The sequence below is a fragment of the Girardinichthys multiradiatus genome, chromosome 5 (genome assembly GCF_021462225.1).
Source record: "Girardinichthys multiradiatus isolate DD_20200921_A chromosome 5, DD_fGirMul_XY1, whole genome shotgun sequence".
NCBI lineage: Eukaryota > Metazoa > Chordata > Actinopteri > Cyprinodontiformes > Goodeidae > Girardinichthys > Girardinichthys multiradiatus.
Window position 1 is genome coordinate 1,169,339 of NC_061798.1, and position 25,045 is coordinate 1,194,383.

General features: G+C 40.3%; 1 long non-coding RNA gene across 7 annotated transcripts; it reads left to right on the forward strand.

Annotated features, from left to right (window-relative positions):
- The first annotated feature begins 16,327 nt into the window (after positions 1-16,327).
- Positions 16,328-23,632, forward strand: LOC124868688. 7 transcript variants are annotated; one of them, XR_007038366.1, is made up of 6 exons: positions 16,328-16,372; positions 21,419-21,620; positions 21,743-21,849; positions 22,288-22,435; positions 22,549-22,949; positions 23,141-23,632. It is a non-coding gene; the product is annotated as an uncharacterized LOC124868688 (long non-coding RNA). The 7 variants fall into 7 exon arrangements; XR_007038361.1 differs by lacking the exon at positions 22,288-22,435 and having other exon boundaries at positions 16,350-16,372; positions 22,672-22,734; positions 22,854-22,949; XR_007038364.1 differs by lacking the exons at positions 16,328-16,372; positions 22,288-22,435 and adding an exon at positions 18,101-18,122 and having other exon boundaries at positions 22,672-22,734; positions 22,854-22,949.
- The last annotated feature ends 1,413 nt before the right edge of the window (positions 23,633-25,045 follow it).

A 25,045-nucleotide genomic window follows, 5' to 3' on the forward strand; every position in this document is an offset into this window, starting at 1 on the left:
CGATGACGTCACCATCCCCCCATTTTACTCCGAATTGAACCGGAGTGGGCTCATTTTTTAGTGCTTCGTTTGTGCAGGTTTGTGCCGTTAAAATTTTTGTTTGTGCTGTTTTGGTTTATGAGATATTATAAGGTTTAATTTCGGCCGATGACGTCACCATCCTCCCATTTTACTCCGAATTGAACCGGAGTGGGCTCATTTTTTAGTGCTTCGTTTGTGCAGGTTTGTGCCGTTAAAATTTTCGTTTGTGCTGTTTTAATTTCTGAGATATTATAAGGTTTAATTTCGGCCGATGACGTCACCATCCCCCCATTTTGCTCCGAATTGAACCGGAGTGGGCTCATTTTTTAGTGCTTCGTTTGTGCAGGTTTGTGCCGTTAAAATTTTTGTTTGTGCTGTTTTGGTTTCTGAGATATTAAAGATTATTTTTTAGGTCATCCAGAGGTCACCATCCCCCCATTTTGCTCCGAATTGAACCGGAGTGGGCTCATTTTTTAGTGCTTCGTTTGTGCAGGTTTGTGCCGTTAAAATTTTTGTTTGTGCTGTTTTGGTTTCTGAGATATTAAAGATTATTTTTTAGGTCATCCAGAGGTCACCATCCCCCCATTTTACTCCGAATTGAACCGGAGTGGGCTCATTTTTTAGTGCTTCGTTTGTGCAGGTTTGTGCCGTTAAAATTTTTGTTTGTGCTGTTTTGGTTTATGAGATATTATAAGGTTTAATTTCGGCCGATGACGTCACCATCCCCCCATTTTACTCCGAATTCAACCGGAGTGGGCTCATTTTTTAGTGCTTCGTTTGTGCAGGTTTGTGCCGTTAAAATTTTCGTTTGTGCTGTTTTAATTTCTGAGATATTATAAGGTTTAATTTCGGCCGATGACGTCACCATCCCCCCATTTTACTCCGAATTGAACCAGAGTGGGCTCATTTTTTAGTGCTTCGTTTGTGCAGGTTTGTGCCGTTAAAATTTTTGTTTGTGCTGTTTTGGTTTATGAGATATTATAAGGTTTAATTTCGGCCGATGACGTCACCATCCCCCCATTTTACTCCGAATTGAACCGGAGTGGGCTCATTTTTTAGTGCTTCGTTTGTGCAGGTTTGTGCCGTTAAAATTTTTGTTTGTGCTGTTTTGGTTTATGAGATATTATAAGGTTTAATTTCGGCCGATGACGTCACCATCCCCCCATTTTACTCCGAATTCAACCGGAGTGGGCTCATTTTTTAGTGCTTCGTTTGTGCAGGTTTGTGCCGTTAAAATTTTCGTTTGTGCTGTTTTAATTTCTGAGATATTATAAGGTTTAATTTCGGCCGATGACGTCACCATCCTCCCATTTTACTCCGAATTGAACCGGAGTGGGCTCATTTTTTAGTGCTTCGTTTGTGCAGGTTTGTGCCGTTAAAATTTTCGTTTGTGCTGTTTTAATTTCTGAGATATTATAAGGTTTAATTTCGGCCGATGACGTCACCATACCCCCATTTTACTCCGAATTGAACCGGAGTGGGCTCATTTTTTAGTGCTTCGTTTGTGCAGGTTTGTGCCGTTAAAATTTTTGTTTGTGCTGTTTTGGTTTATGAGATATTATAAGGTTTAATTTCGGCCGATGACGTCACCATCCCCCCATTTTACTCCGAATTGAACCGGAGTGGGCTCATTTTTTAGTGCTTCGTTTGTGCAGGTTTGTGCCGTTAAAATTTTTGTTTGTGCTGTTTTGGTTTATGAGATATTATAAGGTTTAATTTTGGCCGATGACGTCACCATCCCCCCATTTTACTCCGAATTGAACCGGAGTGGGCTCATTTTTTAGTGCTTCGTTTGTGCAGGTTTGTGCCGTTAAAATTTTTGTTTGTGCTGTTTTGGTTTATGAGATATTATAAGGTTTAATTTCGGCCGATGACGTCACCATCCCCCCATTTTACTCCGAATTCAACCGGAGTGGGCTCATTTTTTAGTGCTTCGTTTGTGCAGGTTTGTGCCGTTAAAATTTTCGTTTGTGCTGTTTTAATTTCTGAGATATTATAAGGTTTAATTTCGGCCGATGACGTCACCATCCCCCCATTTTACTCCGAATTGAACCGGTGTGGGCTCATTTTTTAGTGCTTCGTTTGTGCAGGTTTGTGCCGTTAAAATTTTTGTTTGTGCTGTTTTGGTTTCTGAGATATTAAAGATTATTTTTTAGGTCATCCAGAGGTCACCATCCCCCCATTTTGCTCCAAATTGAACCGGAGTGGGCTCATTTTTTAGTGCTTCGTTTGTGCAGGTTTGTGCCGTTAAAATTTTTGTTTGTGCTGTTTTGGTTTCTGAGATATTAAAGATTATTTTTTAGGTCATCCAGAGGTCACCATCCCCCCATTTTGCTCCGAATTGAACCGGAGTGGGCTCATTTTTTAGTGCTTCGTTTGTGCAGGTTTGTGCCGTTAAAATTTTTGTTTGTGCTGTTTTGGTTTCTGAGATATTAAAGATGATTTTTTAGGTCATCCAGAGGTCACCATCCCCCCATTTTACTCCGAATTGAACCGGAGTGGGCTCATTTTTTAGTGCTTTGTTTGTGCAGGTTTGTGCCGTTAAAATTTTTGTTTGTGCTGTTTTGGTTTCTGAGATATTAAAGATTATTTTTTAGGTCATCCAGAGGTCACCATCCCCCCATTTTGCTCCGAATTGAACCGGAGTGGGCTCATTTTTTAGTGCTTCGTTTGTGCAGGTTTGTGCCGTTAAAATTTTTGTTTGTGCTGTTTTGGTTTCTGAGATATTAAAGATGATTTTTTAGGTCATCCAGAGGTCACCATCCCCCCATTTTACTCCGAATTGAACCGGAGTGGGCTCATTTTTTAGTGCTTTGTTTGTGCAGGTTTGTGCCGTTAAAATTTTTGTTTGTGCTGTTTTGGTTTATGAGATATTATAAGGTTTAATTTCGGCCGATGACGTCACCATCCACCCATTTTACTCCGAATTGAACCGGAGTGGGCTCATTTTTTAGTGCTTCGTTTGTGCAGGTTTGTGCCGTTAAAATTTTCGTTTGTGCTGTTTTAATTTCTGAGATATTATAAGGTTTAATTTCGGCCGATGACGTCACCATCCCCCCATTTTACTCCGAATTGAACCGGAGTGGGCTCATTTTTTAGTGCTTCGTTTGTGCAGGTTTGTGCCGTTAAAATTTTTGTTTGTGCTGTTTTGGTTTATGAGATATTATAAGGTTTAATTTCGGCCGATGACGTCACCATCCTCCCATTTTACTCCGAATTGAACCGGAGTGGGCTCATTTTTTAGTGCTTCGTTTGTGCAGGTTTGTGCCGTTAAAATTTTCGTTTGTGCTGTTTTAATTTCTGAGATATTATAAGGTTTAATTTTGGCCGATGACGTCACCATACCCCCATTTTACTCCGAATTGAACCGGAGTGGGCTCATTTTTTAGTGCTTCGTTTGTGCAGGTTTGTGCCGTTAAAATTTTTGTTTGTGCTGTTTTGGTTTATGAGATATTATAAGGTTTAATTTCGGCCGATGACGTCACCATCCCCCCATTTTACTCCGAATTGAACCGGAGTGGGCTCATTTTTTAGTGCTTCGTTTGTGCAGGTTTGTGCCGTTAAAATTTTTGTTTGTGCTGTTTTGGTTTATGAGATATTATAAGGTTTAATTTTGGCCGATGACGTCACCATCCCCCCATTTTACTCCGAATTGAACCGGAGTGGGCTCATTTTTTAGTGCTTCGTTTGTGCAGGTTTGTGCCGTTAAAATTTTTGTTTGTGCTGTTTTGGTTTCTGAGATATTAAAGATTATTTTTTAGGTCATCCAGAGGTCACCATCCCCCCATTTTGCTCCGAATTGAACCGGAGTGGGCTCATTTTTTAGTGCTTCGTTTGTGCAGGTTTGTGCCGTTAAAATTTTTGTTTGTGCTGTTTTGGTTTCTGAGATATTAAAGATTATTTTTTAGGTCATCCAGAGGTCACCATCCCCCCATTTTACTCCGAATTGAACCGGAGTGGGCTCATTTTTTAGTGCTTCGTTTGTGCAGGTTTGTGCCGTTAAAATTTTTGTTTGTGCTGTTTTGGTTTATGAGATATTATAAGGTTTAATTTCGGCCGATGACGTCACCATCCCCCCATTTTACTCCGAATTCAACCGGAGTGGGCTCATTTTTTAGTGCTTCGTTTGTGCAGGTTTGTGCCGTTAAAATTTTCGTTTGTGCTGTTTTAATTTCTGAGATATTATAAGGTTTAATTTCGGCCGATGACGTCACCATCCCCCCATTTTACTCCGAATTGAACCAGAGTGGGCTCATTTTTTAGTGCTTCGTTTGTGCAGGTTTGTGCCGTTAAAATTTTTGTTTGTGCTGTTTTGGTTTATGAGATATTATAAGGTTTAATTTCGGCCGATGACGTCACCATCCCCCCATTTTACTCCGAATTGAACCGGAGTGGGCTCATTTTTTAGTGCTTCGTTTGTGCAGGTTTGTGCCGTTAAAATTTTTGTTTGTGCTGTTTTGGTTTATGAGATATTATAAGGTTTAATTTCGGCCGATGACGTCACCATCCCCCCATTTTACTCCGAATTCAACCGGAGTGGGCTCATTTTTTAGTGCTTCGTTTGTGCAGGTTTGTGCCGTTAAAATTTTTGTTTGTGCTGTTTTGGTTTATGAGATATTATAAGGTTTAATTTCGGCCGATGACGTCACCATCCTCCCATTTTACTCCGAATTGAACCGGAGTGGGCTCATTTTTTAGTGCTTCGTTTGTGCAGGTTTGTGCCGTTAAAATTTTCGTTTGTGCTGTTTTAATTTCTGAGATATTATAAGGTTTAATTTCGGCCGATGACGTCACCATCCCCCCATTTTGCTCCGAATTGAACCGGAGTGGGCTCATTTTTTAGTGCTTCGTTTGTGCAGGTTTGTGCCGTTAAAATTTTTGTTTGTGCTGTTTTGGTTTCTGAGATATTAAAGATTATTTTTTAGGTCATCCAGAGGTCACCATCCCCCCATTTTGCTCCGAATTGAACCGGAGTGGGCTCATTTTTTAGTGCTTCGTTTGTGCAGGTTTGTGCCGTTAAAATTTTTGTTTGTGCTGTTTTGGTTTCTGAGATATTAAAGATTATTTTTTAGGTCATCCAGAGGTCACCATCCCCCCATTTTACTCCGAATTGAACCGGAGTGGGCTCATTTTTTAGTGCTTCGTTTGTGCAGGTTTGTGCCGTTAAAATTTTTGTTTGTGCTGTTTTGGTTTATGAGATATTATAAGGTTTAATTTCGGCCGATGACGTCACCATCCCCCCATTTTACTCCGAATTCAACCGGAGTGGGCTCATTTTTTAGTGCTTTGTTTGTGCAGGTTTGTGCCGTTAAAATTTTCGTTTGTGCTGTTTTAATTTCTGAGATATTATAAGGTTTAATTTCGGCCGATGACGTCACCATCCCCCCATTTTACTCCGAATTGAACCAGAGTGGGCTCATTTTTTAGTGCTTCGTTTGTGCAGGTTTGTGCCGTTAAAATTTTTGTTTGTGCTGTTTTGGTTTATGAGATATTATAAGGTTTAATTTCGGCCGATGACGTCACCATCCCCCCATTTTACTCCGAATTGAACCGGAGTGGGCTCATTTTTTAGTGCTTCGTTTGTGCAGGTTTGTGCCGTTAAAATTTTTGTTTGTGCTGTTTTGGTTTATGAGATATTATAAGGTTTAATTTCGGCCGATGACGTCACCATCCCCCCATTTTACTCCGAATTCAACCGGAGTGGGCTCATTTTTTAGTGCTTCGTTTGTGCAGGTTTGTGCCGTTAAAATTTTCGTTTGTGCTGTTTTAATTTCTGAGATATTATAAGGTTTAATTTCGGCCGATGACGTCACCATCCCCCCATTTTACTCCGAATTGAACCGGAGTGGGCTCATTTTTTAGTGCTTCGTTTGTGCAGGTTTGTGCCGTTAAAATTTTTGTTTGTGCTGTTTTGGTTTATGAGATATTATAAGGTTTAATTTCGGCCGATGACGTCACCATCCTCCCATTTTACTCCGAATTGAACCGGAGTGGGCTCATTTTTTAGTGCTTCGTTTGTGCAGGTTTGTGCCGTTAAAATTTTCGTTTGTGCTGTTTTAATTTCTGAGATATTATAAGGTTTAATTTCGGCCGATGACGTCACCATCCCCCCATTTTGCTCCGAATTCAACCGGAGTGGGCTCATTTTTTAGTGCTTCGTTTGTGCAGGTTTGTGCCGTTAAAATTTTTGTTTGTGCTGTTTTGGTTTCTGAGATATTAAAGATTATTTTTTAGGTCATCCAGAGGTCACCATCCCCCCATTTTGCTCCGAATTTAACCGGAGTGGGCTCATTTTTTAGTGCTTCGTTTGTGCAGGTTTGTGCCGTTAAAATTTTTGTTTGTGCTGTTTTGGTTTCTGAGATATTAAAGATTATTTTTTAGGTCATCCAGAGGTCACCATCCCCCCATTTTACTCCGAATTGAACCGGAGTGGGCTCATTTTTTAGTGCTTCGTTTGTGCAGGTTTGTGCCGTTAAAATTTTTGTTTGTGCTGTTTTGGTTTATGAGATATTATAAGGTTTAATTTCGGCCGATGACGTCACCATCCCCCCATTTTACTCCGAATTCAACCGGAGTGGGCTCATTTTTTAGTGCTTCGTTTGTGCAGGTTTGTGCCGTTAAAATTTTTGTTTGTGCTGTTTTGGTTTATGAGATATTATAAGGTTTAATTTCGGCCGATGACGTCACCATCCCCCCATTTTACTCCGAATTCAACCGGAGTGGGCTCATTTTTTAGTGCTTCGTTTGTGCAGGTTTGTGCCGTTAAAATTTTTGTTTGTGCTGTTTTGGTTTATGAGATATTATAAGGTTTAATTTCGGCCGATGACGTCACCATCCTCCCATTTTACTCCGAATTGAACCGGAGTGGGCTCATTTTTTAGTGCTTCGTTTGTGCAGGTTTGTGCCGTTAAAATTTTCGTTTGTGCTGTTTTAATTTCTGAGATATTATAAGGTTTAATTTCGGCCGATGACGTCACCATCCCCCCATTTTGCTCCGAATTGAACCGGAGTGGGCTCATTTTTTAGTGCTTCGTTTGTGCAGGTTTGTGCCGTTAAAATTTTTGTTTGTGCTGTTTTGGTTTCTGAGATATTAAAGATTATTTTTTAGGTCATCCAGAGGTCACCATCCCCCCATTTTGCTCCGAATTGAACCGGAGTGGGCTCATTTTTTAGTGCTTCGTTTGTGCAGGTTTGTGCCGTTAAAATTTTTGTTTGTGCTGTTTTGGTTTCTGAGATATTAAAGGTTATTTTTTAGGTCATCCAGAGGTCACCATCCCCCCATTTTACTCCGAATTGAACCGGAGTGGGCTCATTTTTTAGTGCTTCGTTTGTGCAGGTTTGTGCCGTTAAAATTTTTGTTTGTGCTGTTTTGGTTTATGAGATATTATAAGGTTTAATTTCGGCCGATGACGTCACCATCCCCCCATTTTACTCCGAATTCAACCGGAGTGGGCTCATTTTTTAGTGCTTCGTTTGTGCAGGTTTGTGCCGTTAAAATTTTCGTTTGTGCTGTTTTAATTTCTGAGATATTATAAGGTTTAATTTCGGCCGATGACGTCACCATCCCCCCATTTTACTCCGAATTGAACCAGAGTGGGCTCATTTTTTAGTGCTTCGTTTGTGCAGGTTTGTGCCGTTAAAATTTTTGTTTGTGCTGTTTTGGTTTATGAGATATTATAAGGTTTAATTTCGGCCGATGACGTCACCATCCCCCCATTTTACTCCGAATTGAACCGGAGTGGGCTCATTTTTTAGTGCTTCGTTTGTGCAGGTTTGTGCCGTTAAAATTTTTGTTTGTGCTGTTTTGGTTTATGAGATATTATAAGGTTTAATTTCGGCCGATGACGTCACCATCCCCCCATTTTACTCCGAATTCAACCGGAGTGGGCTCATTTTTTAGTGCTTCGTTTGTGCAGGTTTGTGCCGTTAAAATTTTCGTTTGTGCTGTTTTAATTTCTGAGATATTATAAGGTTTAATTTCGGCCGATGACGTCACCATCCCCCCATTTTACTCCGAATTGAACCGGAGTGGGCTCATTTTTTAGTGCTTCGTTTGTGCAGGTTTGTGCCGTTAAAATTTTTGTTTGTGCTGTTTTGGTTTATGAGATATTATAAGGTTTAATTTCGGCCGATGACGTCACCATCCTCCCATTTTACTCCGAATTGAACCGGAGTGGGCTCATTTTTTAGTGCTTCGTTTGTGCAGGTTTGTGCCGTTAAAATTTTTGTTTGTGCTGTTTTGGTTTCTGAGATATTAAAGATTATTTTTTAGGTCATCCAGAGGTCACCATCCCCCCATTTTGCTCCGAATTGAACCGGAGTGGGCTCATTTTTTAGTGCTTCGTTTGTGCAGGTTTGTGCCGTTAAAATTTTTGTTTGTGCTGTTTTGGTTTCTGAGATATTAAAGATTATTTTTTAGGTCATCCAGAGGTCACCATCCCCCCATTTTACTCCGAATTGAACCGGAGTGGGCTCATTTTTTAGTGCTTCGTTTGTGCAGGTTTGTGCCGTTAAAATTTTTGTTTGTGCTGTTTTGGTTTATGAGATATTATAAGGTTTAATTTCGGCCGATGACGTCACCATCCCCCCATTTTACTCCGAATTCAACCGGAGTGGGCTCATTTTTTAGTGCTTCGTTTGTGCAGGTTTGTGCCGTTAAAATTTTCGTTTGTGCTGTTTTAATTTCTGAGATATTATAAGGTTTAATTTCGGCCGATGACGTCACCATCCCCCCATTTTACTCCGAATTGAACCAGAGTGGGCTCATTTTTTAGTGCTTCGTTTGTGCAGGTTTGTGCCGTTAAAATTTTTGTTTGTGCTGTTTTGGTTTATGAGATATTATAAGGTTTAATTTCGGCCGATGACGTCACCATCCCCCCATTTTACTCCGAATTGAACCGGAGTGGGCTCATTTTTTAGTGCTTCGTTTGTGCAGGTTTGTGCCGTTAAAATTTTTGTTTGTGCTGTTTTGGTTTATGAGATATTATAAGGTTTAATTTCGGCCGATGACGTCACCATCCCCCCATTTTACTCCGAATTCAACCGGAGTGGGCTCATTTTTTAGTGCTTCGTTTGTGCAGGTTTGTGCCGTTAAAATTTTCGTTTGTGCTGTTTTAATTTCTGAGATATTATAAGGTTTAATTTCGGCCGATGACGTCACCATCCCCCCATTTTACTCCGAATTGAACCGGAGTGGGCTCATTTTTTAGTGCTTCGTTTGTGCAGGTTTGTGCCGTTAAAATTTTTGTTTGTGCTGTTTTGGTTTATGAGATATTATAAGGTTTAATTTCGGCCGATGACGTCACCATCCTCCCATTTTACTCCGAATTGAACCGGAGTGGGCTCATTTTTTAGTGCTTCGTTTGTGCAGGTTTGTGCCGTTAAAATTTTCGTTTGTGCTGTTTTAATTTCTGAGATATTATAAGGTTTAATTTCGGCCGATGACGTCACCATACCCCCATTTTACTCCGAATTCAACCGGAGTGGGCTCATTTTTTAGTGCTTCGTTTGTGCAGGTTTGTGCCGTTAAAATTTTTGTTTGTGCTGTTTTGGTTTCTGAGATATTAAAGATTATTTTTTAGGTCATCCAGAGGTCACCATCCCCCCATTTTGCTCCGAATTGAACCGGAGTGGGCTCATTTTTTAGTGCTTCGTTTGTGCAGGTTTGTGCCGTTAAAATTTTTGTTTGTGCTGTTTTGGTTTCTGAGATATTAAAGATTATTTTTTAGGTCATCCAGAGGTCACCATCCCCCCATTTTACTCCGAATTGAACCGGAGTGGGCTCATTTTTTAGTGCTTCGTTTGTGCAGGTTTGTGCCGTTAAAATTTTTGTTTGTGCTGTTTTGGTTTCTGAGATATTATAAGGTTTAATTTCGGCCGATGACGTCACCATCCCCCCATTTTACTCCGAATTCAACCGGAGTGGGCTCATTTTTTAGTGCTTCGTTTGTGCAGGTTTGTGCCGTTAAAATTTTTGTTTGTGCTGTTTTGGTTTATGAGATATTATAAGGTTTAATTTCGGCCGATGACGTCACCATCCCCCCATTTTACTCCGAATTCAACCGGAGTGGGCTCATTTTTTAGTGCTTCGTTTGTGCAGGTTTGTGCCGTTAAAATTTTTGTTTGTGCTGTTTTGGTTTATGAGATATTATAAGGTTTAATTTCGGCCGATGACGTCACCATCCTCCCATTTTACTCCGAATTGAACCGGAGTGGGCTCATTTTTTAGTGCTTCGTTTGTGCAGGTTTGTGCCGTTAAAATTTTCGTTTGTGCTGTTTTAATTTCTGAGATATTATAAGGTTTAATTTCGGCCGATGACGTCACCATCCCCCCATTTTGCTCCGAATTGAACCGGAGTGGGCTCATTTTTTAGTGCTTCGTTTGTGCAGGTTTGTGCCGTTAAAATTTTTGTTTGTGCTGTTTTGGTTTCTGAGATATTAAAGATTATTTTTTAGGTCATCCAGAGGTCACCATCCCCCCATTTTGCTCCGAATTGAACCGGAGTGGGCTCATTTTTTAGTGCTTCGTTTGTGCAGGTTTGTGCCGTTAAAATTTTTGTTTGTGCTGTTTTGGTTTCTGAGATATTAAAGATTATTTTTTAGGTCATCCAGAGGTCACCATCCCCCCATTTTACTCCGAATTGAAACGGAGTGGGCTCATTTTTTAGTGCTTCGTTTGTGCAGGTTTGTGCCGTTAAAATTTTTGTTTGTGCTGTTTTGGTTTATGAGATATTATAAGGTTTAATTTCGGCCGATGACGTCACCATCCCCCCATTTTACTCCGAATTCAACCGGAGTGGGCTCATTTTTTAGTGCTTCGTTTGTGCAGGTTTGTGCCGTTAAAATTTTCGTTTGTGCTGTTTTAATTTCTGAGATATTATAAGGTTTAATTTCGGCCGATGACGTCACCATCCCCCCATTTTACTCCGAATTGAACCAGAGTGGGCTCATTTTTTAGTGCTTCGTTTGTGCAGGTTTGTGCCGTTAAAATTTTTGTTTGTGCTGTTTTGGTTTATGAGATATTATAAGGTTTAATTTCGGCCGATGACGTCACCATCCCCCCATTTTACTCCGAATTGAACCGGAGTGGGCTCATTTTTTAGTGCTTCGTTTGTGCAGGTTTGTGCCGTTAAAATTTTTGTTTGTGCTGTTTTGGTTTATGAGATATTATAAGGTTTAATTTCGGCCGATGACGTCACCATCCCCCCATTTTACTCCGAATTCAACCGGAGTGGGCTCATTTTTTAGTGCTTCGTTTGTGCAGGTTTGTGCCGTTAAAATTTTCGTTTGTGCTGTTTTAATTTCTGAGATATTATAAGGTTTAATTTCGGCCGATGACGTCACCATCCCCCCATTTTACTCCGAATTGAACCGGAGTGGGCTCATTTTTTAGTGCTTCGTTTGTGCAGGTTTGTGCCGTTAAAATTTTTGTTTGTGCTGTTTTGGTTTATGAGATATTATAAGGTTTAATTTCGGCCGATGACGTCACCATCCTCCCATTTTACTCCGAATTGAACCGGAGTGGGCTCATTTTTTAGTGCTTCGTTTGTGCAGGTTTGTGCCGTTAAAATTTTCGTTTGTGCTGTTTTAATTTCTGAGATATTATAAGGTTTAATTTCGGCCGATGACGTCACCATCCCCCCATTTTGCTCCGAATTGAACCGGAGTGGGCTCATTTTTTAGTGCTTCGTTTGTGCAGGTTTGTGCCGTTAAAATTTTTGTTTGTGCTGTTTTGGTTTCTGAGATATTAAAGATTATTTTTTAGGTCATCCAGAGGTCACCATCCCCCCATTTTGCTCCGAATTGAACCGGAGTGGGCTCATTTTTTAGTGCTTCGTTTGTGCAGGTTTGTGCCGTTAAAATTTTTGTTTGTGCTGTTTTGGTTTCTGAGATATTAAAGATTATTTTTTAGGTCATCCAGAGGTCACCATCCCCCCATTTTACTCCGAATTGAACCGGAGTGGGCTCATTTTTTAGTGCTTCGTTTGTGCAGGTTTGTGCCGTTAAAATTTTTGTTTGTGCTGTTTTGGTTTATGAGATATTATAAGGTTTAATTTCGGCCGATGACGTCACCATCCCCCCATTTTACTCCGAATTCAACCGGAGTGGGCTCATTTTTTAGTGCTTCGTTTGTGCAGGTTTGTGCCGTTAAAATTTTCGTTTGTGCTGTTTTAATTTCTGAGATATTATAAGGTTTAATTTCGGCCGATGACGTCACCATCCCCCCATTTTACTCCGAATTGAACCAGAGTGGGCTCATTTTTTAGTGCTTCGTTTGTGCAGGTTTGTGCCGTTAAAATTTTTGTTTGTGCTGTTTTGGTTTATGAGATATTATAAGGTTTAATTTCGGCCGATGACGTCACCATCCCCCCATTTTACTCCGAATTGAACCGGAGTGGGCTCATTTTTTAGTGCTTCGTTTGTGCAGGTTTGTGCCGTTAAAATTTTTGTTTGAGCTGTTTTGGTTTATGAGATATTATAAGGTTTAATTTCGGCCGATGACGTCACCATCCACCCATTTTACTCCGAATTCAACCGGAGAGCGCTCATTTTTTAGTGCTTCGTTTGTGCAGGTTTGTGCCGTTAAAATTTTCGTTTGTGCTGTTTTAATTTCTGAGATATTATAAGGTTTAATTTCGGCCGATGACGTCACCATCCCCCCATTTTACTCCGAATTGAACCGGAGTGGGCTCATTTTTTAGTGCTTCGTTTGTGCAGGTTTGTGCCGTTAAAATTTTTGTTTGTGCTGTTTTGGTTTATGAGATATTATAAGGTTTAATTTCGGCCGATGACGTCACCATCCTCCCATTTTACTCCGAATTGAACCGGAGTGGGCTCATTTTTTAGTGCTTCGTTTGTGCAGGTTTGTGCCGTTAAAATTTTCGTTTGTGCTGTTTTAATTTCCGAGATATTATAAGGTTTAATTTCGGCCGATGACGTCACCATACCCCCATTTTACTCCGAATTGAACCGGAGTGGGCTCATTTTTTAGTGCTTCGTTTGTGCAGGTTTGTGCCGTTAAAATTTTTGTGCTGTTTTGGTTTATGAGATATTATAAGGTTTAATTTCGGCCGATGACGTCACCATCCCCCCATTTTACTCCGAATTGAACCGGAGTGGGCTCATTTTTTAGTGCTTCGTTTGTGCAGGTTTGTGCCGTTAAAATTTTTGTTTGTGCTGTTTTGGTTTATGAGATATTATAAGGTTTAATTTTGGCCGATGACGTCACCATCCCCCCATTTTACTCCGAATTGAACCGGAGTGGGCTCATTTTTTAGTGCTTCGTTTGTGCAGGTTTGTGCCGTTAAAATTTTTGTTTGTGCTGTTTTGGTTTATGAGATATTATAAGGTTTAATTTCGGCCGATGACGTCACCATCCCCCCATTTTACTCCGAATTCAACCGGAGTGGGCTCATTTTTTAGTGCTTCGTTTGTGCAGGTTTGTGCCGTTAAAATTTTCGTTTGTGCTGTTTTAATTTCTGAGATATTATAAGGTTTAATTTCGGCCGATGACGTCACCATCCCCCCATTTTACTCCGAATTGAACCGGTGTGGGCTCATTTTTTAGTGCTTCGTTTGTGCAGGTTTGTGCCGTTAAAATTTTTGTTTGTGCTGTTTTGGTTTCTGAGATATTAAAGATTATTTTTTAGGTCATCCAGAGGTCACCATCCCCCCATTTTGCTCCAAATTGAACCGGAGTGGGCTCATTTTTTAGTGCTTCGTTTGTGCAGGTTTGTGCCGTTAAAATTTTTGTTTGTGCTGTTTTGGTTTCTGAGATATTAAAGATTATTTTTTAGGTCATCCAGAGGTCACCATCCCCCCATTTTGCTCCGAATTGAACCGGAGTGGGCTCATTTTTTAGTGCTTCGTTTGTGCAGGTTTGTGCCGTTAAAATTTTTGTTTGTGCTGTTTTGGTTTCTGAGATATTAAAGATGATTTTTTAGGTCATCCAGAGGTCACCATCCCCCCATTTTACTCCGAATTGAACCGGAGTGGGCTCATTTTTTAGTGCTTTGTTTGTGCAGGTTTGTGCCGTTAAAATTTTTGTTTGTGCTGTTTTGGTTTATGAGATATTATAAGGTTTAATTTCGGCCGATGACGTCACCATCCTCCCATTTTACTCCGAATTGAACCGGAGTGGGCTCATTTTTTAGTGCTTCGTTTGTGCAGGTTTGTGCCGTTAAAATTTTCGTTTGTGCTGTTTTAATTTCTGAGATATTATAAGGTTTAATTTCGGCCGATGACGTCACCATCCCCCCATTTTACTCCGAATTGAACCGGAGTGGGCTCATTTTTTAGTGCTTCGTTTGTGCAGGTTTGTGCCGTTAAAATTTTTGTTTGTGCTGTTTTGGTTTATGAGATATTATAAGGTTTAATTTCGGCCGATGACGTCACCATCCCCCCATTTTACTCCGAATTGAACCGGAGTGGGCTCATTTTTTAGTGCTTCGTTTGTGCAGGTTTGTGCCGTTAAACTTTTTGTTTGTGCTGTTTTGGTTTATGAGATATTATAAGGTTTAATTTTGGCCGATGACGTCACCATCCCCCCATTTTACTCCGAATTGAACCGGAGTGGGCTCATTTTTTAGTGCTTCGTTTGTGCAGGTTTGTGCCGTTAAAATTTTTGTTTGTGCTGTTTTGGTTTCTGAGATATTAAAGATTATTTTTTAGGTCATCCAGAGGTCACCATCCCCCCATTTTACTCCGAATTGAACCGGAGTGGGCTCATTTTTTAGTGCTTCGTTTGTGCAGGTTTGTGCCGTTAAAATTTTTGTTTGTGCTGTTTTGGTTTCTGAGATATTAAAGATTATTTTTTAGGACATCCAGAGGTCACCATCCCCCCATTTTACTCCGAATTGAACCGGAGTGGGCTCATTTTTTAGTGCTTCGTTTGTGCAGGTTTGTGCCGTTAAAATTTTCGTTTGTGCTGTTTTAATATCTGAGATATTATAAGGTTTAATTTCGGCCGATGACGTCACCATCCCCCCATTTTACTCCGAATTGAACCGGAGTGGGCTCATTTTTTAGTGCTTCGTTTGTGCAGGTTTGTGCCGTTAAAATTTTCGTTTGTGCTGTTTTAATTTCTGAGATATTATAAGGTTTAATTTCGGCCGATGACGTCACCATCCCCCCATTTTACTCCGAATTGAACCGGAGTGGGCTCATTTTTTAGTGCTTCGTTTGTGCAGGTTTGTGCCGTTAAAATTTTTGTTTGTGCTGTTTTGGTTTATGAGATATTATAAGGTTTAATTTCGGCCGATGACGTCACCATCCCCCCATTTTACTCCGAATTGAACCGGAGTGGGCTCATTTTTTAGTGCTTCGTTTGTGCAGGTTTGTGCCGTTAAAATTTTTGTTTGTGCTGTTTTGGTTTAGAGATATTATAAGGTTTAATTTTGGCCGATGACGTCACCATCCCCCCATTTTACTCCGAATTGAACCGGAGTGGGCTCATTTTTTAGTGCTTCGTTTGTGCAGGTTTGTGCCGTTAAAATTTTTGTTTGTGCTGTTTTGGTTTCTGAGATATTAAAGATTATTTTTTAGGTCATCCAGAGGTCACCATCCCCCCATTTTACTCCGAATTGAACCGGAGTGGGCTCATTTTTTAGTGCTTCGTTTGTGCAGGTTTGTGCCGTTAAAATTTTTGTTTGTGCTGTTTTGGTTTCTGAGATATTAAAGATTATTTTTTAGGACATCCAGAGGTCACCATCCCCCCATTTTACTCCGAATTGAACCGGAGTGGGCTCATTTTTTAGTGCTTCGTTTGTGCAGGTTTGTGCCGTTAAAATTTTCGTTTGTGCTGTTTTAATATCTGAGATATTATAAGGTTTAATTTCGGCCGATGACGTCACCATCCCCCCATTTTACTCCGACTTGAACCGGAGTGGGCTCATTTTTTAGTGCTTCGTTTGTGCAGGTTTGTGCCGTTAAAATTTTCGTTTGTGCTGTTTTAATATCTGAGATATTATAAGGTTTAATTTCGGCCGATGACGTCACCATCCCCCCATTTTACTCCGAATTCAACCGGAGTGGGCTCATTTTTTAGTGCTTCGTTTGTGCAGGTTTGTGCCGTTAAAATTTTCGTTTGTGCTGTTTTGGTTTATGAGATATTATAAGGTTTAATTTCGGCCGATGACGTCAACATCCCCCCATTTTACTCCGAATTCAACCGGAGTGGGCTCATTTTTTAGTGCTTCGTTTGTGCAGGTTTGTGCCGTTAAAATTTTCGTTTGTGCTGTTTTGGTTTATGAGATATTATAAGGTTTAATTTCGGCCGATGACGTCACCATCCCCCCATTTTACTCCGAATTGAACCGGAGTGGGCTCATTTTTTAGTGCTTCGTTTGTGCAGGTTTGTGCCGTTAAAATTTTTGTTTGTGCTGTTTTGGTTTATGAGATATTATAAGGTTTAATTTTGGCCGATGACGTCACCATCCCCCCATTTTACTCCGAATTGAACCGGAGTGGGCTCATTTTTTAGTGCTTCGTTTGTGCAGGTTTGTGCCGTTAAAATTTTTGTTTGTGCTGTTTTGGTTTCTGAGATATTAAAGATTATTTTTTAGGTCATCCAGAGGTCACCATCCCCCCATTTTACTCCGAATTGAACCGGAGTGGGCTCATTTTTTAGTGCTTCGTTTGTGCAGGTTTGTGCCGTTAAAATTTTTGTTTGTGCTGTTTTGGTTTCTGAGATATTAAAGATTATTTTTTAGGACATCCAGAGGTCACCATCCCCCCATTTTACTCCGAATTGAACCGGAGTGGGCTCATTTTTTAGTGCTTCGTTTGTGCAGGTTTGTGCCGTTAAAATTTTCGTTTGTGCTGTTTTAATATCTGAGATATTATAAGGTTTAATTTCGGCCGATGACGTCACCATCCCCCCATTTTACTCCGACTTGAACCGGAGTGGGCTCATTTTTTAGTGCTTCGTTTGTGCAGGTTTGTGCCGTTAAAATTTTCGTTTGTGCTGTTTTAATATCTGAGATATTATAAGGTTTAATTTCGGCCGATGACGTCACCATCCCCCCATTTTACTCCGAATTCAACCGGAGTGGGCTCATTTTTTAGTGCTTCGTTTGTGCAGGTTTGTGCCGTTAAAATTTTCGTTTGTGCTGTTTTGGTTTATGAGATATTATAAGGTTTAATTTCGGCCGATGACGTCAACATCCCCCCATTTTACTCCAAATTCAACCGGAGTGGGCTCATTTTTTAGTGCTTCGTTTGTGCAGGTTTGTGCCGTTAAAATTTTCGTTTGTGCTGTTTTGGTTTATGAGATATTATAAGGTTTAATTTCGGCCGATGACTTCACCATCCCCTCATTTTACTCCGAATTCAACCGGAGTGGGCTCATTTTTTAGTGCTTCGTTTGTGCAGGTTTGTGCCGTTAAAATTTTTGTTTGTGCTGTTTTGGTTTATGAGATATTATAAGGTTTAATTTCGGCCGATGACGTCACCATCCCCCCATTTTACTCCGAATTCAACCGGAGTGGGCTCATTTTTTAGTGCTTCGTTTGTGCAGGTTTGTGCCGTTAAAATTTTCGTTTGTGCTGTTTTAATTTCTGAGATATTATAAGGTTTAATTTCGGCCGATGACGTCACCATCCCCCCATTTTACTCCGAATTGAACCGGAGTGGGCTCATTTTTTAGTGCTTCGTTTGTGCAGGTTTTTCCCGTTAAAATTTTTGTTTGTGCTGTTTTGGTTTCTGAGATATTAAAGATTATTTTTTAGGTCATCCAGAGGTCACCATCCCCCCATTTTACTCCGAATTGAACCGGAGTGGGCTCATTTTTTAGTGCTTCGTTTCTGCAGGTTTGTGCCGTTAAAATCTTTGTTTGTGCTGTTTTGGTTTCTGAGATATTAAAGATTATTTTTTAGGTCATCCAGAGGTCACCATCCCCCCATTTTACTCCGAATTGAACCGGAGTGGGCTCATTTTTTAGTGCTTCGTTTGTGCAGGTTTGTGCCGTTAAAATTTTTGTTTGTGCTGTTTTGGTTTCTGAGATATTAAAGATTATTTTTTAGGTCATCCAGAGGTCACCATCCCCCCATTTTACTCCGAATTGAACCGGAGTGGGCTCATTTTTTAGTGCTTCGTTTGTGCAGGTTTGTGCCGTTAAAATTTTCGTTTGTGCTGTTTTAATATCTGAGATATTATAAGGTTTAATTTCGGCCGATGATGTCACCATCCCCCCATTTTACTCCGAATTGAACCGGAGTGGGCTCATTTTTTAGTGCTTCGTTTGTGCAGGTTTGTGCCGTTAAAATTTTCGTTTGTGCCGTTTTGGTTTCTGAGATATTAAAGATTATTTTTTAGGTCATCCAGAGGTCACCATCCCCCCATTTTACTCCGAATTGAACCGGAGTGGGCTCATTTTTTATTGCTTCGTTTGTGCAGGTTTGTGCCGTTAAAATTTTTGTTTGTGCTGTTTTGGTTTCTGAGATATTAAAGATTATTTTTTAGGTCATCCAGAGGTCACCATCCCCCCATTTTACTCCGAATTGAACCGGAGTGGGCTCATTTTTTAGTGCTTCGTTTGTGCAGGTTTGTGCCGTTAAAATTTTCGTTTGTGCTGTTTTAATATCTGAGATATTATAAGGTTTAATTTCGGCCGATGACGTCACCATCCCCCCATTTTACTCCGAATTCAACCGGAGTGGGCTCATTTTTTAGTGCTTCGTTTGTGCAGGTTTGTGCCGTTAAAATTTTCGTTTGTGCTGTTTTGGTTTATGAGATATTATAAGGTTTAATTTCGGCCAATGACGTCACCATCCCCCCATTTTACTCCGAATTCAACCGGAGTGGGCTCATTTTTTAGTGCTTCGTTTGTGCAGGTTTGTGCCGTTAAAATTTTCGTTTGTGCTGTTTTGGTTTATGAGATATTATAAGGTTTAATTTCGGCCGATGACGTCACCATCCCCTCATTTTACTCCGAATTCAACCGGAGTGGGCTCATTTTTTAGTGCTTCGTTTGTGCAGGTTTGTGCCGTTAAAATTTTCGTTTGTGCTGTTTTGGTTTATGAGATATTATAAGGTTTAATTTCGGCCGATGACGTCACCATCCCCCCATTTTACTCCGAATTGAACCGGAGTGGGCTCATTTTTTAGTGCTTCGTTTGTGCAGGTTTGTGCCGTTAAAATTTTTGTTTGTGCTGTTTTGGTTTCTGAGATATTAAAGATTATTTTTTAGGTCATCCAGAGGTCACCATCCCCCCATTTTACTCCGAATTGAACCGGAGTGGGCTCATTTTTTAGTGGTTCGTTTGTGCAGGTTTGTGCCGTTAAAATTTTTGTTTGTGCTGTTTTGGTTTTTGAGATATTAAAGATTATTTTTTAGGTCATCCAGAGGTCACCATCCCCCCATTTTACTCCGAATTGAACCGGAGTGGGCTCATTTTTTAGTGGTTCGTTTGTGCAGGTTTGTGCCGTTAAAATTTTTGTTTGTGCTGTTTTGGTTTTTGAGATATTAAAGATTATTTTTTAGGTCATCCAGAGGTCACCATCCCCCCATTTTACTCCGAATTGAACCGGAGTGGGCTCATTTTTTAGTGGTTCGTTTGTGCAGGTTTGTGCCGTTAAAATTTTTGTTTGTGCTGTTTTGGTTTCTGAGATATTAAAGATTATTTTTTAGGTCATCCAGAGGTCACCATCCCCCCATTTTACTCCGAATTGAACCGGAGTGGGCTCATTTTTTAGTGCTTCGTTTGTGCAGGTTTGTGCCATTAAAATTTTCGTTTGTGCTGTTTTAATATCTGAGATATTATAAGGTTTAATTTCGGCCGATGACGTCACCATCCCCCCATTTTACTCCGAATTGAACCGGAATGGGCTCATTTTTTAGTGCTTCGTTTGTGCAGGTTTGTGCCGTTAAAATTTTTGTTTGTGCTGTTTTGGTTTATGAGATATTATAAGGTTTAATTTCGGCCGATGACGTCACCATCCCCCCATTTTACTCCGAATTGAACCGGAGTGGGCTCATTTTTTAGTGCTTCGTTTGTGCAGGTTTGTGCCGTTAAAATTTTCGATTGTGCTGTTTTAATATCTGAGATATTATAAGGTTTAATTTCGGCCGATGACGTCACCATCCCCTCATTTTACTCCGAATTCAACCGGAGTGGGCTCATTTTTTAGTGCTTCGTTTGTGCAGGTTTGTGCCGTTAAAATTTTTGTTTGTGCTGTTTTGGTTTATGAGATATTAAAGAATATATTTTTTTAGGTCATCCAGAGGTCACCATCCCCCCATTTTGCTCCAAATTGAACCGGAGTGGTCTACCTTTTTAATGCTGTTTGTGCCGCTTTTATGTACAAGCTATATAATTTTCTTTCAGGCGATCACTGACGACTTAAATCGATGACGTCTATGGCCTGAGCTGAACATCATCACCACCAAGCAAGCAGTTATTAATTTAGTGTTTTTCTTTCATCATGCAAGTTAAATTGTGTTTTTATCCGATGTTGTAAAATGTATGCCTTGTTATAGTGTTTTGCACTTTATTCAGGGCATGAGGTGGGCACATGACCAATATATTCATAGTTGGACAGTATTTCCCATCCCATGCATGAAGCTAGTAAAGACATGGAGAGGTCCTTTAGCCTAAGTGAAGCTTTACCTTAAGTGGACAAAAGTACTTTTTTGCAGATCAGAGCTGCTGTTAGACTTTATAGACTAACCATCACTGCTTCCAACAAACAATAGGTTTTCTACTTTCATGCCAATATTGAAGTTTTTATCTGATCAAGTTTTTATCTGATCAAGTGTTTACATAAATGCTGTCACCACTGTCACCTGATTGTTCTGCACGCCTAATTTAATATATATAACCTATACCTTACTGATAACTGCACAGTATTGTATTTTTCCTCTCTTTTATTGTAAATCCCTTTCAGCCTTTTTGTGATTGTTTTTTGCACTTTGTTTCTTATAGCTTTTAGTTTGGGTAAGTTTTCTACTTTTTTAGATAAATATGAACCTGTGTACTTTCATTGCCTTATGGTTTGGTGCTGACACACTCAAATGTTCCTATTGTGGGACAATAAAGGTTTTCTATTCTAATTAATTGAGAGAGATAACCATGACTTCTGAGATCACGCATAACCAAGTTACTGTTTGAAAATGTAATCTACATTATACTTTCAAAGAAGAATAAACACTTCTGATTTGGAAAATTAACTTTATGTTATAAATCACCACAGGCAAAATATGGCATACTTAACCATCTAAGAACTTGTAACAAAGAACATTAAAATAGAACCTATTTCTGGTCAGGAATATCAAACCATGGCAAAATGTATTTGCCTTTTGATCTGGGCTTCTCAGAAATTTTCCCCCAAAATGTGTTGATTCACAGCATTCAGTCTGCTGTGTATAACGCTGCATGTGGTTATATTGTCTTCTTTTCAGACACAGTCTTCACTATATTTGCCAGGTCATCATAAAGCTCCCACACACATGGAGCTCTTCGGCAGTATGCAATGTAATGTCCCAGACCATCTTTAGTCAAGCTTCCCTTGAAAGCGATGACTCCTCTCAAAGAGAATGTCTTTCCTTGGAGAGCAACAGTGGGGGGAAATTCACTCAAAGGAAACTGAGTTGTGTTTGCAAGGTCAGTGTCAATCCATGTTATTTCTTGCTGTAGCTGTGAGTAACAGTTCCAGCACAGAGCATTTTTCCTGAGGTGCTGGCTCCTGTTTTGAATTCAAGTGGACATTCTGATTCCTTCGGTAGTGGGCGAAGGCAGGGAGACTCCGGAAGGAAGAGTCCATTTTCCACTGAAATGTCAAGCTGAGCCATGCCACAGTCCATCAGCACAGAAATGTCAGGAGAAACAAATGGTACTTCCCTTGTTGTTCCTTTGTTTAGCTGGCATAACTGTGAAGAGCAGTGTTTTGAGATGTAAACGCTGGATATATTTCTCATTGTTTTTCCAATGACCGTGGAGATATTGCACTGGGCATCGATTTGATGGGCACCAGACCTCAACTGGATTTTTTCAAACATTGCACTAAGCAGCTCTGCCCTCTGTGAATAGATCTTTGGGGTCACACCATCTGTAGCAATGGCTTTTACCAGCAGCAAGATGGGGTTGTCACTGTTGTTCCTGACAACATTTTGAAATGCTGAGCTGTCACAGAAAGCACAGCATAAGCACTGACAAAATGCATCAAATGCACATGTGTTCAGAACAGAGATTGTTGATTTCCCAACGCTAATCGGTTGATGCAGGTTTCCATTTTTTAATAGTCCCACTTTCACTCTTTTTGCCCCAAAAGATGGATCTGCATGGAGCCATTCAGTGCAGGAAGTGAGATAAGAAGTTCTCTTCCTTTTTTTGGGTGGAAGAATTAGTCCCCTCCAGTTTTCAACCACGTCTTCATCTGTTGGAGGAATGTTTGTGGTTTCATCGGATTCTACAGATTGGTGAGAATCCATTCTTGTCTTGGCTTCAGCACTGTGGGTAGTCATGGATACAGAGTTTGTTTCGGAAACTTTTGCTAATCCAGATGTTTCCTCATAATTTTTCGCTTTTGCAGAACAAATCCGCATATTTCCTTCTATAAAGGAAAGATGATGAGAAATAAAACGATCAACTCGAATGGGTAAGTTCTCGTGTTTAAAAAGGCCATGCTTTACATTTTTGAATTCTGCTTCAACAGTGGCTGAGCTTGCTGTGAGGTTGGTGCTTTTGAAGAGGGGGACCATTACTCCTGTCCAAAGTGGTAAGTAACTTGCTAGTCTTATTATGTGTGGAACAATATCAGGGAGGAAATGGATGTTGTCCCTATCCCCATTGGCTGCAGCGAGTGACCTGCTCTCCTCGCATATGTTTGATACCCAGCCGCGTAGGTCAGTCTGGATCTCGTCAAAAGAATCCACTTGATGCATTTCATTTGGATCTTCAGCTGGAATGATGATGGAGTCTTCTGTGATCTGGGTTTTTAAATATTTTTTGCACATCTCTGATTCGAGAGGGACTCCAGAACTATCATCACCCTCTGCCTCACTGAGGGCCACAACAGTGATGGCATGTATTAGCTGTTTTGCATGGTCCAAGCACTGTGATTGAAGAAGCTTTGCTATTGCCCTGACAAAGAAATCTTTGACACGGTGTGACTTGTTTTTCAGGCAGTCCCACTGACAGATCATCTTTATGCAGTGTGCCACATCAACCCTGATAAAACAAGGAGGAAGTTTTGCAGACTGGTTCCCAAGTAGCAAACGGAAGCATTCGTTAATGTATGTCTTCAGATCGGGGTAAGGAGTGAAGGCCTTCACCAGAGCACCAAGAATAGCCAGAGAAAAGTCACTCACGGCTTCCTTTGGTATAGCAGCACCTGTACGAAGCCATTCTGTCAGCCATGTTGCAATTGCATTAATGTCGTGTCTCTCTGACAGCATTTGCACAACTGGGACTGAGCAGTTGTCCCCTGTCAGAACGCCTTGATATAAGAAGATGTGGCCAGATGTACCATTTGGTCTCACCAGTCTTCTCACAACTGAGCCAGTTGCGTCAAAGCAAACTACTGAGGGGCATTTTTTGGACAATGCCTTATACACATGTAGCTGTGTTTGACTCCAATAGTGGCAGAAGAACTTGTCTAGACCAATGTCTCTTATACTACCTCTGTGAGGTGTGCTATATTTTAATAACTGCAAAGACAAAATGGGATCTTTGTCACCTAATTCCAAATCTCTTCTCTCCTGCTTAGCTTTTCGTAGGGTGGCCAAATTTGGAAGGTGACTTGGCTCAGCATCTCCAATATCCATCAAATCTGATGCCTTCGCTGACCTCCAGACAACCAGCTCCATCCTGCCCTCACACAGTTCTTTTGAAATCTGTGCACGAAGATTTCCAGACATGAACCTCTTGGATTGCCCAGTGTGCAGGGAGATATCAATGTCTTCGATGGAGCACTGAAGCAGCATTTGGCTGTTTACCGTTGGCTCTCTAGCACAAGTCATTTTAATATGGCCTTGACACTCTTTACAGAAGCCCTTGATATCTATATATTTGTTTGTGACAGTTGGATAAACTTTTGCTCTCTGGAACACAAATGTACATGTGCTTTTGATCTTTTTCCAAATCAGATGGTTAATTACATGACTCCAAGTGCCAGGCTTCAAAATCATGTATTCCCTTTTGCCAGATGATGAAAACTTGTCATTATATTCCACTTTCTCAGGTACAAATTTGATCCATTCCTCAAAAGGAACTTCAAGCTGAAAACCTGAGCAGTCGTCTTGTCCAGGAGAAATGGAGCCAGAGTCAAACTCTGTGTCCACACTGCTCTCACGATCACTTTCCTGCTCACTGATCTCCAAACATGACCAGATGTTGTGTCTGTTAGATTTTACAAAAGTGTACAGGGCTTTTGGAGACATCTTGTTTTCCAGCTGCTGACTTAATACTGTCCAAATAGTGGCAGCTGGAGTGGCTATTTTGCCATTTAGAAGGATAGCTTCTTTTGAACTGCAGAGAACTGCAATAAGGGAATCCCTGTCTATTGATGGCTGTCGAGGCATCTAGTTAAAGAACAAAAAGGCTTTGATTAGCATTAATCAAAATATTATTCTGGCCTATATAATCTCCCAAAGCCACAAAACATTGATATTTCAGCATTCTATCACAACTCAAAAACTCAGTTTAAATTGTCAGTACGTGGGTGGAGCCAATCCCTATGACATTGCGTGAGAACTTAGTATATCAAAGTTGCCAAACGCTTTTAAAAATTCTTACATTTAATGTCAGAAATTAGAAATTAATGCTTGACGCATTTTAAAATTTTATTTGAACAAAAAGTAAATTACTTGGTTATGAACTTTGAGCCAATGACCTACTCGCACATCCGCTTTTGACCAGCATACACAAGCTGAATTAGATTATTAAAACCACCTTTAAAAAATACTGTTATAACAGAACAGTTAATGAAATTATAAACATTACATCATAGCAGTGGCAGACCATGTCAGGTTTTGGGCAAGGAATGTGTAGGCTGCAGCTGGTGGTTTTTTCCCCATTTGTGAGAGGAT